Below are 16,943 nucleotides of genomic sequence, written 5' to 3'. Positions count from 1 at the left end.
AACCACTCCTTGAGAAATGCAAATATCCGCCCACCTTTACTGCAGGGCTCTCTCTCTTTCTCTCTCATCACCTTCTCCCATTTGCAAATTTATCATCACCTATTCACACCCTCATGTCTTTCCTATGGGAAATTCTTGCTCGCCCAAGGATACCAGTTAATCCAATTGAATGTAATCCAACTAAATGATCTGCACTTTGCTATTATCCAACGTGGAACTGGGAGAGGCGGCGGTTTATTTGTTTACTAAGGCCTAAGGGGTTAGTTATTTCACAAATGACATGAAATAACAGTAAGAGTATCCAAAAAACACACACAATGTGTGTGCGGAGCAGTACATGAATAGGTTTGGCATCTACAGGGTTCTGCTGGTAAAACAAGCCCATACAGCTCAGCACTGAATCACACATTCCTAATAGAGCTTGATCTGTGAGAATAAACTTTCACTCACTTTCTCACTTCCTGTGCACCAAACCTCATTCCCATTCTCTCTGTATCATCCTCTAGAGTCATCCTCCATGGTAATATTATGGTACATGTCCAAAAATATGATATCATCATGTAAAAGATATCAGTCCTTCAGAGGGACTTGTGTCCTCTCCTCTCCCAGCTGTTAGTCTCCGTTTGACCCAGTGAACCATTTACTGCATACATCTGCCTTTCTACTGTTTATTTAAGCTGTTTATATGGTTGAGACGACTGCCCTATATCTGATGATTCAGCCAGCACACTAACCTCAGCAGCCTCCATCCATGCTGAATAACTGTTACACCCTCACAATACTCAAACATTACAGTGAGCAAGATCTCCCAACAGAACTAGTGTTTTACACACTCACATGGGGTTCTTGATTGAAATTTAAAGAACCCTTTATGCCAAAAAGGTTCTATATCAGGAGAAATGTCCTAAGTGACTGCATGTTCAATGTGTCATTTCAGTTTATGAGATGTTTAACTGAACGTATTAAAAGTGAATTAAAATAAAATGAACGAATTAAAACTAAATGCATTAAATGATCTCATGATGGAAACCCCTAAAAGGTTCTATATGCACCTGACAGAACCCTTTAAAGTTCTATATAGAACCTTTTCTTTTAAGATTACGCTAGATTTGCAGGTCTATTCTGAGGGCCAGAGGACAGCGGGGTTAAACAATGCTAAATTCAAACAATAAATTGCAACTAACTTCATAATTGTGAACACATTACAAAAATAAATACACTACCATTAAAAAGTTTGGGGTCGGAAAAGTTAGCTACAAAAGGCTTGTCACTCGATAGTTTTTTATATTCAGCACCACTCAAAGTACTTATAAAAGGAACAGACAATCCATTTGTTAAAAATACTATTGCTATCTGGTATGAAGCCCATAAATTTTTGGGGGATCTTCCAGTTCTCTCCCGCTTCTCTCCTCTGTGGGGTAATGACCAGTTTTGCCCTGGTAAAAAAGATTTGGGGTTTAAATTATGGATGAATAAGGGTGTCTCTAGATTGTCAGATTTATATGAAGATGATATCTTGATGTCATTTGATAAACTTGTAGCAAAATTTCACATACCCCAGAAACATTTTTTTAAATATTTGCAACTTAGAAGTTTTATTTTCTCCTATTCAAAGAATTTGGGTAAAATACCCCCAATGTCAACATTAGAACAGCTGACATTACAAAACTGCAACAATAAAGGATGGATTACTCAGTTATATGAAATATTAAGAGAAAATAATAAAGAAAGCTGTGAAAATAAAAGACAAGCTTGGATTCAGGATGTAAAAAACGATATCTCATTAGAAGAGTGGAATACAATTTGCTTAAAGTCGCAAACACAAACCATAAATACTCGTCTTAGACTTTTACAATATAATTGGATAATGAGGACCTATATAACCCCTGTAAGATTAAACAAATTTAACCCAAATATCCCAGATCTTTGTTTTAAATGCAATAAATTCCCAGGTACATTTTTTCACTGTGTTTGGGAATGTGAGGAGATTCAGAAATTTTGGGATGAGGTGACCCAATGCATTTCTCAGTTTACTTCTTCTCAAGTCACGACATGTCCTATGTTATGTGTATTGAATTTATATGCAGAAAATTGTTCCTTGTCTGTAAAAGAGAGAAAAATGGTGGATTTGTGTTTACTGCAAGCCAGACGATCTATTGCTTTATATTGGAAAAAGGCTGATTGCCCCTCTCTTGGACTATGGCTAAGAAACCTGTCATCTTGTTTGGCTCTTGAAAAGCTTACATATATAACAAAGAAGAAATCATCTGAATTTGCGAACATCTGGGAGGTGTTTCTGAATTTTCTTAAAAGTGGAAATATTGAAGATGCATTAGATGTGTGAAGTTTTATATGTAGGAAGAATCTAGCTAATTTTGTAACTTGCTATTTTGTATTTCTATATGCCTGCCTGGGGTTTGGTTGGGGAGTGAAATTTTTTTTTTTTTTTTTTGTCCTAAAAATGTGAAAACTCAATAAAGACATGTTAAACAAAAAGTTTGGGGTCAGAAGGATTTCTTTTTAAAGAAATGAATACTTTTTTTCAGCAAGGATGCATTGGATCAAAATTGTCATAAAAAAGACTAAATATTTCTATTTCAAATAAATGCTGTTCTTTCAAACTTTCAATTAATCAAAATATCCTGAAATAAATGTAAAAAAATAAATAAAAATTCACGGTTTCCACAAAAACTGTTCAACATTGATAAAAATAGTCAATGTTTCTTGAGCAGCAAATCAGGATATTATGATTTCTGAAGGATCATGTGACACTGAAGACTGGAGTAATGATGCTGAAAATTCTGCTTTGCTGCACAGGAATAAATTTTAAAAATATATTCAAATAGAAGATAGTTATTTTGAATTGTAATAATGTTTTAAAATATTAATGTTTTTTTTTTTTACTGTATTTTGATCAAATAAATGCAGCCTTGGTGAGCATAAAAAACTTCTTTAAAAAACTTTTGAACAGTAGTAAAAGCCTTTTAAAGGAAAAAGATAATGCTAACTGCATTGCTGTTGATGTTCAAGGCTTTGCATTCAATTAACAGGTTGTGCAACAGGTTGTGCAACAGTTTATGCAACATCTCCTCATCCTCCAAATCTATGAACAAAACTACATGTTAGAATGGTAAATAGCACTTCTGCTGTGGTTCATGCACTTACACAATTGTCATTTTTTCTATTACTACCAATTAGGCAATTGCAAATTATTGAACGGACTTATGCAGTGAATGGCAATGTGTCATATTTAAAGTCATCACTTATGCATGATAAACAACATTATTAATTTGAAATTTAGCAAGTTTTATAATATGTCATTGCTTTGCACACTGATTTGGATAGTACAGACTTCCCCATTTAAGCAAATGTTAGCAGTACTTCCATAGAAAACCAAGACAGCCTTCGAGTGAACTGACTCAACACAACATTCACTGAGAGTTGTTAAACTCGAGTTTAGCGGCATCAAGATTTGTTCACATTAGTTAAACAATGAAAGCTGTCAATCTTAGACAGATATGGATGTAAATTCATGTGCAGGATATTCAAAGCACTTACTCAGCACTGTTAAAAGAAATGACTGTTTACATACTTCATTAAACCACAGTAGTGAGTTGTTATTGTCTGCTTTATGCATGCCTGACTCTTAAAGGAACAGTTCACAAAATTAAACATCTGTCATCATCTACACACCCCCACGTCGCCCCAAACCGGTGTGATTTGTTCATTTCTTGGGTAAATGAAATGAACAAAATGTTCTGCAGAATGTCCAAGCGGTTGAAATGGATTTGTATTGAAAAATAAGTCTAGATATTGACTAAGCACTGCAGGGGTCTTAACAACTACAGAAAAAATTAGTTTACATCAGTGTTGTTATGGTTAAATAAAACACACACATACATACATATACATATATAATTATTATATGTATATGTATAATTATTATAATTGTGTTTGGCATGGAAATGAATTTGACAATGTTGATATTTTTGGTCTTGGCGGAATAGATCTGCTACGCTTCTGCTGCAGAGCAAGTACAGGACTTGATACTGCCAATACACACACAATACGCTGCAGTGAGCAAATAAGACATGCTGCTGCTGTACAATATAGTGTACATGAACTAACCATAGTAGATCTATACAGGTGGAGCTGGAGAAGGTGGAGGGATCCTGAAAGCACACTGCAAATTGCTACATCAAACGCTGACCAAGTATTTGAAAGATGACCAGCGAGCTCATTGGCTGTTGATACAGCAGGAACCAATCAGATGTGCGATGTGATTGCAAGAGTTTGATCAGCCTGTGCTATCTAAAGTTTCATGACAGAACTCTGCATAAATTAAAATGTATAAAATATAAAATTAAGAGCTAATTCAAAATTATAAATACTAATAATAATAACACTAAAATAACACTGCTTGATTTTATATTATACTAAGATACAAAAATGCTTGCTTTTTAATCAATCAGTGTACGCAAAGTCAAGTCAAGTCAAGTGTATTTGTAAAGCGCTTTTCACAATACAGATTGTATCAAAGCAGCTTCACAGTATTAAATTAAAATAATACAACAAGGTTTGTTTCTAATGGAATTTATTGATTGATAAAATTCAAATTAAATATCCCCAAAATATCAAATAAAGTAAGCCAAGATGTTTACTAAAGTAACCATAATGCTAATACTTCATCATAGAGAAATGTAGCGTGAACTTTTAACTTGAGCCAGCAAGTAAACACCTAAAACATTTTCACATTATCACTATTTCTTTTTTAGAATGTTTAAAAATGTACTATTATGACAAAATGAGGATCATGCCACATTTTACAGCCATTTATGAATTTTATGATTAACCAGACAAGTAATGATTGACATAACACCCCCATACACTGTGAGAGAGGGAAGGTGTTAGTATGGCATTGCTAATAGAGCTCTGGACTTTGAAGAAGCTGGCAGCCAATCAACTACACAGGCCAGTCAGATACGTAATCTGGCCTATCTCACAACACGACTCAGAATAGCTCCAGCATGATGGGAAAATATGTCCTCATACACACATGCATATGTGAATGATTGAGCGGCAGAGAGACTCCATGTTTAGCGAACAACTCTAGTGTGAGCCAACAGCATGTAATATAAACCAAATGACCCGCTTCTGCCACCATCTATCTGATCCGCAGAGTTAAATGAGTCTGTAGTTAAAGGAACACTAGACGACATTCATTAGACCCCATTTAGATCTGATGTTTTAAATCTACTGGTTGCTCTTTTTCATAAAATTACAACAAATGGCACAAAAATGCACCAAAGCAGGGGTACACATACTATTCTGAGCATTATAACAGAGTGAGATTTAAGTCACTGAAAATCTGACCAAACTCTCCTTGGCAAACTCTCACGAGATCTCATGAAAGAAATTCCAATGCTTCATTTGTGAAAAAACTTTTTAAACCTATCCAATAAGTTGGTTTGTTCTAGTTAATCTTGTCTAAAAATGCTCTGAAAGTTTAGTTCACAAACCAGTTCAATTGACTGACTCAGTTAACAGCTCGATCAGTTAACAGGACGATTACCAGTGAACTACTTTTATGACACGTTATACATTTTCAACAACAGTCCCTTTTCTTGTTATGTAAATGATGACAGAATGATTTTTTAGGTAACCTGATAGTCATATTCATAATCACGCAAACTCAGCGAATGACTTTGATGTAGGTCAGTCATCACAACGGCTATGATAAAAGTGTCAGTGTTGTTTACCAGCTCTCTGACTTGATAGCAGATCATGAAGGGCTAGAATGAGACTGAGTGATGTCATTGGTCAGAGTTTGATATCTGTTGAATTAACCAACATAAGGTCAACAGATGCACTTTCTCACATGATGGCATACGGTAGTTGTGTAATGGTAACTTACCTAGAGTGTGTGCAGTGCCGGCCCGAGCCTTTTGGGGGCCCTAAGCAGAATTTGATTTGGGGGCCCCCTCCAACCACGCGGAGTCACCTGTGCTTGACGATTATTGACACAATGTCACTCTATAATGTTACATTATAAATTAATACAATGAGGTTATGTATTAATACAAAATAAATACTTAATAAAAAATAGATATACTTAAATAAAAATGTTTTAACTTCTTCTTTACTCTTTTACTAACTCTTTGAAACTTCTGAAAACAAATTGTCACAAAACATATAAAAAATAATAATTTGCAAAATATCCTCCAACATTTTTGCAACACTTTGCAGTTTGAATGATGTCTTGTATGAACATGACGGAGTATGTTTTTGTTTCCACTGTTCGATCGCGTCCGCGCCTCACACACACACACACACACACACACACACACACACACACACACACACACACACACACACACACACAACATACCATTGCAATGATATCGCAGCCTGTTCGTTATAGCCGTAATAAAATATAATAAAAAAATAGTCAACCTAACATATAAAAATTACACTGCTCTGTTTAAATAGTCAGTAGTAGCCTAATTCGTACCATTCAGCGCTGCGCAGCCTAAGCACCCCCCACTGTGATGTTTCCAAGCACATTTTTGCGCATGTGAAGAGAAAAATTTTTCCCCTCGATTGGATTTCAAGCACAATTATTTTTTTCTTCGATATTGGAACGTGGGTGAAGTACAAATAAGCCTATAATAAAGAAAAGTTTGCCATCCAAATCCATCGCGAATGCTGAAACATTTTGATTCTAATGAGAGAGATACGTGAGCCCAACGCCGCTTTCACTTTCGCTTTAAATTAATTCGTTTTGGCTTGTTTATAGTTATTTTTTATCCTTGTTCTGTTCTGAATATCATTAAACTTAAAGGATAAATCATTGATCAAATACATTTTTTGTGACATGGCTTATCATTACCGTGACTTTGCGCACGAATTGTCTGTGCACGCGAGGTTATGCGCATGACTCAAACACTGGCAGTCACAGCACCAGTTGTAGGCAGTACTGAAATCAGAATTTTCTTGTCTTGAATTATTAATCCATCCATTCATTTATGTCTTTTGTTTAAGTTAATTAATAAGTAAAAAAAAAAAAAAAAAAAAAAAAAACTCGCTTGGGGGGCCCCCTGGTGGCGAGGGGGCCCCAAGCAGCCGCTTAGTTCGCTTATGCCTCGGGCCGGCCCTGAGTGTGTGTGTATTACAGCGGTAACTTTAGTACATTACCCTTCATTTTTTAGCTAGCTGTTATCACATACATCAGGGGTGGGCAAACTTTTTGGCTCAAGGGCCACACTGGGTTTTAAAATTTGACAGAGGGCCGGCCTCATGGATCTCATGAAAGTGCGTAGATATATCTATACCACACATTTTATTTCTCGTCCATTTATACGCCAAAAATGTTTGTTTTTTTGCGAGCAAATGCTACGCACTGTAAACCCCTTGGTTAGGATTAGGGGTGCGGAGTGCGTGCCTATTACACGCCATAAAGTGCGTATCATATGCACGCGAAAACTGCGTTTCATAAGCACTACAAATACAATTCGTGGTATTCGCACTTTCATGAGATCGGGCTGAGCAAACACATTTACATTGTGGCAACGTCTGCGTGAAATTCAACAACTGAGAGACGACATTCTGACAATACATTTTTATGCTAGATATCCCTCATTTAGCATGTTATGTTTTGAGGTTCATTTTTAATTAGTCAGATGTTAGATAATTATAGCCTATACTTTTTAAATATTGTTTATCCTTATTATTATTTAATGGGCCTAACAGTAAATTAGTAACAAAACACCTGCAAGTGTACACTTAGAAGAGTAAAAATGACAGAAGGTTACGTTAATTCAACTTTATTAAAACTGCATATGGCAATCAATTTGCACTTCCAAAAGTCATACATTTGTGGGAAAAAAACGAAATAAACGACTATACAAATTTATTTTAAGTATAATAAAATAAAACATAAAAAGCAAAGGCAGATCAGAACATTTAATGAACGAAACCGGGTTCTGTACATGGCAGACAGGGGAGCGTAACGTTAGTCAAAAGCCGGGCGATAAGGTAAATGGAATCAGTCAGGATACATCCACAAATCCAGAGGAGCAAAGAAACTAAATAACAGACAAATCAAAGGAAAAACTAAACAGGTGTGCAAGCGGTTACCAAACAGTATTTTTTTTCTCTGTGAGTTTCCAAAAAAGGAAAAAACATTAACGTGCAACAAGTCTATGTGCTTAAGTCGCTGTCTGTTTGGTTTTCATGGTGACGCGTCATTGCTTGTTACCAGGGGCGCAGATAGAATTTTTTAACTGGGGGGGACCAAGCTGTCAGCAAATGATTTAAACTCAATTCGTTATTTTCGTAATTTGGGCTTTAACTAGTGCTCAAGTAGTAACTTTGCATAATTTGGGCTAATGATTTGCACTAAAAAGCCATTGGGGGATTGTTATTTGAAATCATGGATAAACAACAATGACCAAAGGTAAACAAAAGCCTACCTGATCACCACTAGCAATGCATGATCAGACTGTTATTTGACTAGTATGCCAATCACCCACCAAAAACTTCATGTCTTTAGCAAAGTATGTTTTTTTTAAACATTTGCTTATCTCAGCATACAAAGTCTATCATTATGAACAAAAAAGCAAAGAACCTATGTGCAAATAATAATAATACTAATTGTTTGGTTTTTGAAAAAACGAGGTGATTTTTTTTGTCTCTTCATCGCCTTTATATGACATTTATACAGTAAATTTTTTTCAGTTCAGAAAATCGCCGGCTCAGCTCAGAAATAGGGGCTGTTTACACTTGGCCACTTCATGCGTTTTCTGTGATGGGATAGCTATCCGATCGTGAAAAGACCAGGTGTAAATGCCCTCCGAAACGCATTCGAGACAGATTTGAATCCGAGCGCTCAAACCACTTCAGGAGGAGGTCTGGGCCGCATTCCAGACGAAACTGGACAAGTGTAAATGCATCTGGTTGTTGAAACCATATATGTAAATTTTACTCCTTCCAAAAATGCTAAAAAATAAACGTGTGAGAGCGTGTTATAGGCTATATGTAATGTTATAGCCAGATATGGCGACGCTACTGGAACAGCATCGCCGCAGACGAGAAGCTGAACATATTCATCAAGCAAACTATCGCAAATCAAAGTGAAAGTAAGTCACAGACGCGGGACCAAGCGCGGGAATTGAAGATCGGATTTAAATCCGTTTTGCAAAAACACGTTTATGTAGGCTATAGTGTATACACATAATGTATAGCGAAAACAGTGATTAATCCCCTGTTTTACCGATTTTTGTCGCGTTTCGTAGGGATAGTGAGGGCGGGGGACGGATCGGGTCACTATGAATCTGGGGGGGTCATGTCCCCCCCGTCCCCAGTGCCATCTGCGCGCCTGCTTGTTACGTGACACACCGCAGCCACAGCAGCGCTGAATGAATAATGATCTGCTTTTATGTCATTTTTCCTTTTTTACATTTGTTAGCTATGGCATGAAATATCTGATATTCCGATTGTCAAATATATGCAACGCTATATATATATAGTTTGCCCACCCCTGACATACATGAACACTGAACACTGTCTGGTATTCTCTCAGTTTTCATCATGGCATTCTACTGATAAAGGTTAATTTTCAATTGATGAAGTAACATGTCCCTTGCAGTGTCTTTCTGACATTGGTGTGGCCATTGATCGTGTTATTGGTACATGACATTCACCAAACATGGTACAAAAGTCAGGACAGAATGACCATTAAACAATGACCTACTTTGATGTGTTTTAGTATGGCATGGAAATAGGGTCAATAAACTTGTTTTGGGTTATACGGCTACAGATTGTTTTTGAAAAAAATCCATTTTTTTTGATTCAGCAAATAAGTGACAAGGACTTTTACACTGTTACAAAGGAAATCAATGTCAAATAAATGCTTTTCTATTAGATTTTCAGCTTTGCCATCACAGGAATAACTGTGTATATGTACTGAAAAAGAAAACAGTTCTTATAAATTGTAATAATATTTCACAATATTACTGTTTTTACTTTATTTTTTATCAATTAATGCAGCCTTGGTGAGCTGCATTCATTTCCTCATTAATTTCAGACTTTTCAAAAATATTCAAAATCTTAAAAAACATTTCATACATATAGTGTTGATGTAAATTATATGGTTCAAATATTTGGAAGGGAATTATGAGTAAATATTGAGTAAGATAATTCTTTAAATTTGGCAACAATTATCTTAATCTTATCACTTATCTTACTCAATATTGCACTACAAATATTTGAAAATGCACATTTATTCATTCACATGGATGTTGGTAGATGTTGGAACTAAATGCTCTGATGCTAATCATGCAAAATGGACTGATATCGGCCAATTAATCAGCATGCACGTTTATATGAGTCTCTCTAATTATAAAAGAAACCAAAATGTAACATTTTTTGCTTTGAACTTGGTAAAAGAACAAATAAACCTCATTTTCCATTGAGCTCTGACAGGAAGAGCTGTGTTGAGGTTTAGCATTAGAAAGCTGTAAGCAAAGAAAATGCATCAGCAAAAAGCTTTTCTGACGAGCTGAAATACTTTAATAATGTTCCCATTTCTTTTTGAGTTTGAAATTAAACCAAAGCTCACGATTTGACGGAAACCGCTCTCTGTGTACGCTTTGGTGACATGCAGAGTAGGGTGTACAAAACCTTTCAACCGCCCATGAAATTTTCACTGCCTTTGCTTTAAATTCCAGTGTGAGAGCGTGCATGCGTGTGGCATACGTACATGTTTGTGTGGGACGGCTGTGTGGCCTGTGAGCGACAGCTTTTCCATTCTTTCACCCGAGTCAGGGAGGAGTGTGTGTCAGTGTGATTACAGACTAGGCAGTATCCTTCCTCCCCCTCGGTGAGCTTCACATACTGTGGTCTCAGAGGGCGTCCGAAGATCTTCACTAACTGTGTTCCATCATGACCCTTTGAGCCCAGCCTTAGATGTGTGTGCAGACACACGTTGTGCATTATGCGAACTCACACACAGTGCACAACAGGCACTTTGAGTTCCCCGGAGAATGTACAGTACGTGCCGCTCTGATACCTGTAACGCAGAAACACATACAGTCTTCCATTAAAACACATATACTCCTCCTTGTAATTCCAGATGAGTCTGCACTTTTTGAAACTCATATTTTCCACACATTTTTAAAGGGGAAGTGTGTCTGCAGCACCAAACTTAATTATAAAAATAACCGTATTCGTGTTTTCCGAAGAAAACTTTAGATGTGTTTGCTCGTGCACAACTATGCCATGTTACTAATAAGTGTGTTCTGTGATGCGGTTGCCAAGATGTTCTTGTTGGTTGCTAGGGCATTGCTAAGCTGTTCCAGGTGGGTTCTCACCAAATCATAAAATTCTGGTCTCTAGAAATAGCTTGACTCCCTTTCGAGGCATTTTTAACCCATTTATCATCTTTTAAAAAATGTTTACAACTTAAAAAAAAATGCTTATAATTAGCTATTTTAACAAACTGTGGTGCATAACCATTTACCCTGCAACATGCACATGCAAGCACCACTCACATCTTCTTAAAAAATTGACAATCATATATATATGCACATTGCACATTCTCTCTAAATCTCTGTCCACCCAGATGTTCTCTTTAGTTGTCATCAAGCCAACCACCATTTGCAGCAAAAAGCCCTTATACGGGTTTCTCTGTATGCTACGCTAATGACAACTGTTAGAAAGATCAGATTCTCAGACACGTTGCATTACACTGTGAGAGAGAGAGAGAGAGAGAGAGAGGAAGTGGATGACAGAAAAGATAAAAATGGGTTAGTTAAAGGTACAGTTTTTTTTCTTTTTTTAAAGAGTAGTGACGTTACTTATGGGAAAGAGGAGGGTCTTCGAAGTCACACCTGGGAGTTCACACGTGCAGCACACAGCGAGAGCGTGGTAGGAGTATTGATGGAACTGTCAGTCATAAATGGGTGGGATCAAGTGAAGGATCTTGGGAAGGGGGTGTTAAGGCATCTTTCGACTTGCATTCGTAATGTGAGAAGGGGGAGGTGGGTTTTTCTGGGTAAACGAAGAGACTACTCGAGTTCTTCCGTGGAAATGTGACACGTTGACTGTTGACAGAGCCAACGGTACCGCAGTGTGCTTCTGTTTGCTAAAGCTGTTTGACTTTGGAGATACTGCCAAAGCTGCAACCCCATTCATGCTGTCTCACGACTGGATTTACTACACAGTGAGCGAGAGGCCCATGCTGCCCGTTTCAAATCCTCATCCGTAGTCTAAACACTTCTTCCTGGAATTCCGCAACACACATAGTTCTGAACTCAGTTTAGCTTTAGACTGTAGCACACTTTACGAAAACGTTTCTTTTAATGCACAATAAAAAGACAATCTCGCAAAAGACCTCTATCTATACTAACTGTCTGACCGGAGGTGCGGTAAACCACTGCTGACGAAACACTTAACTGTCCAAACGGAAAGGGAGAAAAAGAACAGCCAGCACAATACAGCCGGCATGCTTCCTCATTCTAACCCTGTGCTTCTCACTCTCTCAACTTCCCTCTAAAGGAGTCTTTCTGTGAGGAATGCGATTGGAAGACTGCCAGTGTTTTTGCATAGTGCGGGAACAGGCCCTCCCTTTGACAGAACTGTATGCCATTGTAGTATTCTCTTCCAGCTGCCGCACCGTGCCACGATTGGCTGACGTTTCGCGCGCTTCCCCTTCTCTCACAGCAGAGTAGAAGAGAACAAAAGGTCAACGAGTCCACAGTGCTGAGGACTCACGTGATACTCCATCTTACTCTCTTGCTGGCTCACTAACACTTGTTCCAGAAGCATCCACCAATGAGCCTACTTTTTTCTCTGTTACTCAAAAACATACAGGTTTGATATGCTACTGTTTATGGACAAGGATAGACAGACAGATATGGATGGATTTGATGGATGGAGAAACAGAACAACAGAATGAAAGACAGAATCACCGACAGATAGAAAGATAGATAGATAGATAGATAGATAGATAGATAGATAGATAGATAGAGCAACAGAATGAAAGACATAATGACAGACAGACAGAACGATGGGTGGAGCAACAGAACAACAGAATGAAAGAAATACAGACAGACAGACAGAGCAACAGATAGATAGAGCAATAGAATGAAAGACAGAAAGACACACAGATAGATAGATAGATAAATAGAAAGATAGAGCAACAGAATGAAAGACAGAATGACAGACAGACAGAACGATGGATGGATGGATGGATGGATGGATGGACAGCCTAGAGCTGAACTGCAGATAAATAGTAAAGAGCCAAAGCTGGAGTTTTTACCTGTGTGGGAAACCTGTTTTCAGGATCACAAAATAACACACTCCTGACTAACATTACAGGGGCCTCTAGTGGTTAAACGGCACCATGACGACGAACAGCTATTATTTTACAGTACATTTACTGACTGCCAGTGCCAGTGTCTATTAAAGGACCTTTATATTTCAGGCTTCATTGTGAAGATGTTGTTTGAAGTCTGAGAGGGAACATGCAACTCAATGAGCACTGAGAGGTGGTGAGGGCTCCTGGGGATCTGCCAAACTTCATTACCTCAGCATGACACACACACACACACACACACACACACACACACACACACACACACACACACACACACACACACACACACACACAGTCCATGTGGCACTGACTAACAGGCACGGAGTGTGTGGCACTGTAATTGAACACACAGAACGGCCTCCTTATTCACGTGGCACAGGCTCTGTCACCATGGTTACCAGGACACTAGATACAAGGCCAGCTGCGTTTTGGCGGGAAAAGTCCCTCAGAAAAACAAAGCTTTTGTGTACTTTAATATTCTTTGTACTGAAAAGAGGCGAAGAGAATATCTGATTTCGTCTCTGAGAAGGAAGCAAACAAGACAAGACTTTCACAAATTGTTTGTAATATGCAAAAAGCTTCTTATAAAGTTCATCGTTACAAAAAAAAAATACTGTGGTGATACCATGGTATAGTGATTGTATCAGATGGTAATGCCATGGTGCTTTGATACCATGCACTTACAATAGAGTACCATGGTAATAATTTTGGACATTTACCATAATAGTACTACGGTGTTATGGTATTTGTGAACATACCATGGAGGACAATATATAAACCATGACACATGAATTTCATTACCATGGTATAAGTACTATAGTACTGCCATCTGATACTATCGCTGTATCAAGGTGTGGTATGTTTTTGTAAGTGGCACTATGTCCAAAAACTTACGCAATACTGCAGAACTTTGAAATGGCACTAAAATCATATACCATGATGTGATACTCCATGGCACTTCCCAGAAAACATATTTTGTAAGTGTGGTAAGCTAAATATGTTGTGATGTAATTGTGTAACTAAGAAATTTAATTAAAAATAATTTACGGCCACAGTGTGTTACAACGAGAAACACATGAAATGAATCAGGCGTTATCTCAAATTGAGAAATTGTTAAAGCAATTTTAGGAAGGGTGTAATAAAACACACTCCACTGACAAACTGTCAAACCGCCTTTTTAAAACTGGGATAAAGTCCAAGAGCTGTTAGTCACATGACACTGCTTACCACAATGTCTAGGGGACATTTAACCGATTCATACTTCAAACATAACTGTGGATACTTATTAACTCATTTATTGTACAGTATGTGTAATAACACAGATAGACACAGCAGAGTTTGTGTTGAATAAGTTAGCAAACAGAAACTGTGTGCAAGGCTCAAAGAATTAGTAAATCTAACCGTTAGGGCCGTAAAAGCATTTCCTCCCTTTATGTGTCGATTGCAACAGATGCTTCGGTGTAAGGTGGGGGGTAAACTCTCATTCATAAAGACATAATTCTCAGTTTATGACCAGGCGCTCATTACAAAGACTTACAGAGATAGTCTATCAAAGAATGAAACTTCTGTCATCATTTACTCACTGTTATCTCGTGACTTGTCCCAAACTGTCTGACCTTCTTTCCTCTGTGGAAAACAAAAGGAGAAAATATGAAATGCAATTATAATTTCCATGCAATTATAAGCAATGGGGACTTAAACTTTTAAGCTTAGAAAATAAAAATATTATAGTATAAATAATAACAATAAAAAAGCACTTTAAACTGTGAGAAACACTGAAATTTATGTCTGGTTCTGTGGACTGGATCAATCAATTCACTGAAAAAAAGAACACAAGAAAGACATCGCTACTCTTATGAAGATAAACATGTTTCTCATACAAAGATATCACATGACTTCAGAAGATGCACAAGTTATATGGACCGCTTTTATGGCACTTTTGCATTGTTTTTGAAGCTTCACAGGATTGCAGAAATACACAAACTAGCATTATATAGTCACTTTATTCTACACACAAGTCTCCCCATGTCATAACATGTTTTTAGCATGAACTTTTTAATGGAGTGGCCAGAAGGGCATAGTAAAAATCCTACGGTGGCACTAAAACATACTCTGGAAAAAAGTGGTAGCCTGCAATTATAATTTCAAGGATCTATTTCACTTGATCTAAACCACAAAAATACTTTCTTTGATGTAATTTGTCAGGTTGATATACTCAGATAAAATTAAATTTTGATTACACTATTTTACAGTCCTGTTCGCATATACATACTATATACTTATTGTAATAATTACAATATCTGGGTAAAAACTAGGTACCTAACTAACCCTGAATAAAACGGTGAAATATGTGAAATATCATGGGCTTGGTGGATGGACTTGACCAACCAGCCCCTTTGGAGGCGCCACTGATAATGTATTTCCCTAGCAACATAACCAAGTGTGAGAGAAGTCACCCACAAATTAGATTCGGACGCCTCATGATGCCCTCACACTCACACGTACAAACACACAAACATGGAAGTGTTCACAGAAACAAGGATGGAAAGTAGCACTACAGTGACTCAAGTGACGTCAAACACTCAACAACAGCTTTCTAAAGTTAAGTATTCATGACATGCTTACATGCAGTACCATTCAAAGGCTTGGGACCAGTTAGACTTCTTATGTTAAATGGACAGTTCACCCAAAAAATTTAATTCTGACGTTGATTATTCACCATCATGTTGTTCCAAACCCGTAAGACTTTCGTTCATCTTCGGAACACAACTGAGGATCTTTTTGATGAAATCTGAGAGCTTTCTGTCCCTCCATTGACATCTACGCAACTGACACTTTGACACTTCAAAAAGTTCATAAAAAGATTGTAAAACTAATCCAAATTTTATTGAAGAGACTCATATATGATGAACAGATTTACTTTAGGCTTTTATTTACATATTAACATTGATCAGAAAACAAACAGAAGCTCAACCGAACCTGACTGACACGCAAAAATAAATCTCATTGGTTCTTGCTGAAGCTCAAACACGCTGCGCAACACGAGAATGAACCTCATTGGTTCTTGCTGAAGCTCAAACACGCTGCGCAACACGAGAATGAACCTCATTGGTTCTTGCTAAAGCTCAAAGACGCTGCGCAACACGAGAATGAACCTCATTGGTTCTTGCTGAAGCTCAAACACGCTGCGCAACACGAGAATGAACCTCATTGGTTCTTGCTGAAGCTCAAACACGCTGCGCAACACGAGAATGAACCTCATTGGTTCTTGCTGAAGCTCACAGACGCTGCACAACACGAGAATGAACCTCATTGGTTCTTGCTGAAGCTCAAACACGCTGCGCAACACGAGAATGAACCTCATTGGTTCTTGCTGAAGCTCACAGACGCTGCACAACACGAGAATGAACCTCATTGGTTCTTGCTGAAGCTCAAACACGCTGCGCAACACGAGAATGAACCTCATTGGTTCTTGCTGAAGCTCAAACACGCTGCGCAACACGAGAATGAACCTCATTGGTTCTTGCTGAAGCTCAAACACGCTGCGCAACACGAGAATGAACCTCAT

The 16,943-nt window shown here is 37.7% G+C and overlaps 1 long non-coding RNA gene across 1 annotated transcript in view; it reads right to left on the bottom strand.

Moving 5' to 3' along the window:
• LOC308699373 overlaps positions 1–16,943 on the bottom strand; it is a 63,352-nt gene that overhangs the window by 32,961 nt on the left and 13,448 nt on the right. The window contains exons 2-5 of the long non-coding RNA XR_014031177.1: positions 14,959–15,001; positions 10,760–11,068; positions 5,915–6,001; positions 5,760–5,834 (exon numbers count right to left, since the gene is read on the bottom strand). This is a non-coding gene — a long non-coding RNA (uncharacterized lncRNA). The remainder of the gene's footprint in view (positions 1–5,759; positions 5,835–5,914; positions 6,002–10,759; positions 11,069–14,958; positions 15,002–16,943) is intronic.

This window comes from Scardinius erythrophthalmus (assembly GCF_964197995.2).
Source record: "Scardinius erythrophthalmus genome assembly, chromosome: 12".
In the NCBI taxonomy this organism is placed as follows: Eukaryota; Metazoa; Chordata; class Actinopteri; order Cypriniformes; family Leuciscidae; genus Scardinius; species Scardinius erythrophthalmus.
The sequence above is the reverse complement of the archived record's forward strand: the minus strand, read 5'-3'. Positions and strand labels throughout refer to the sequence as shown.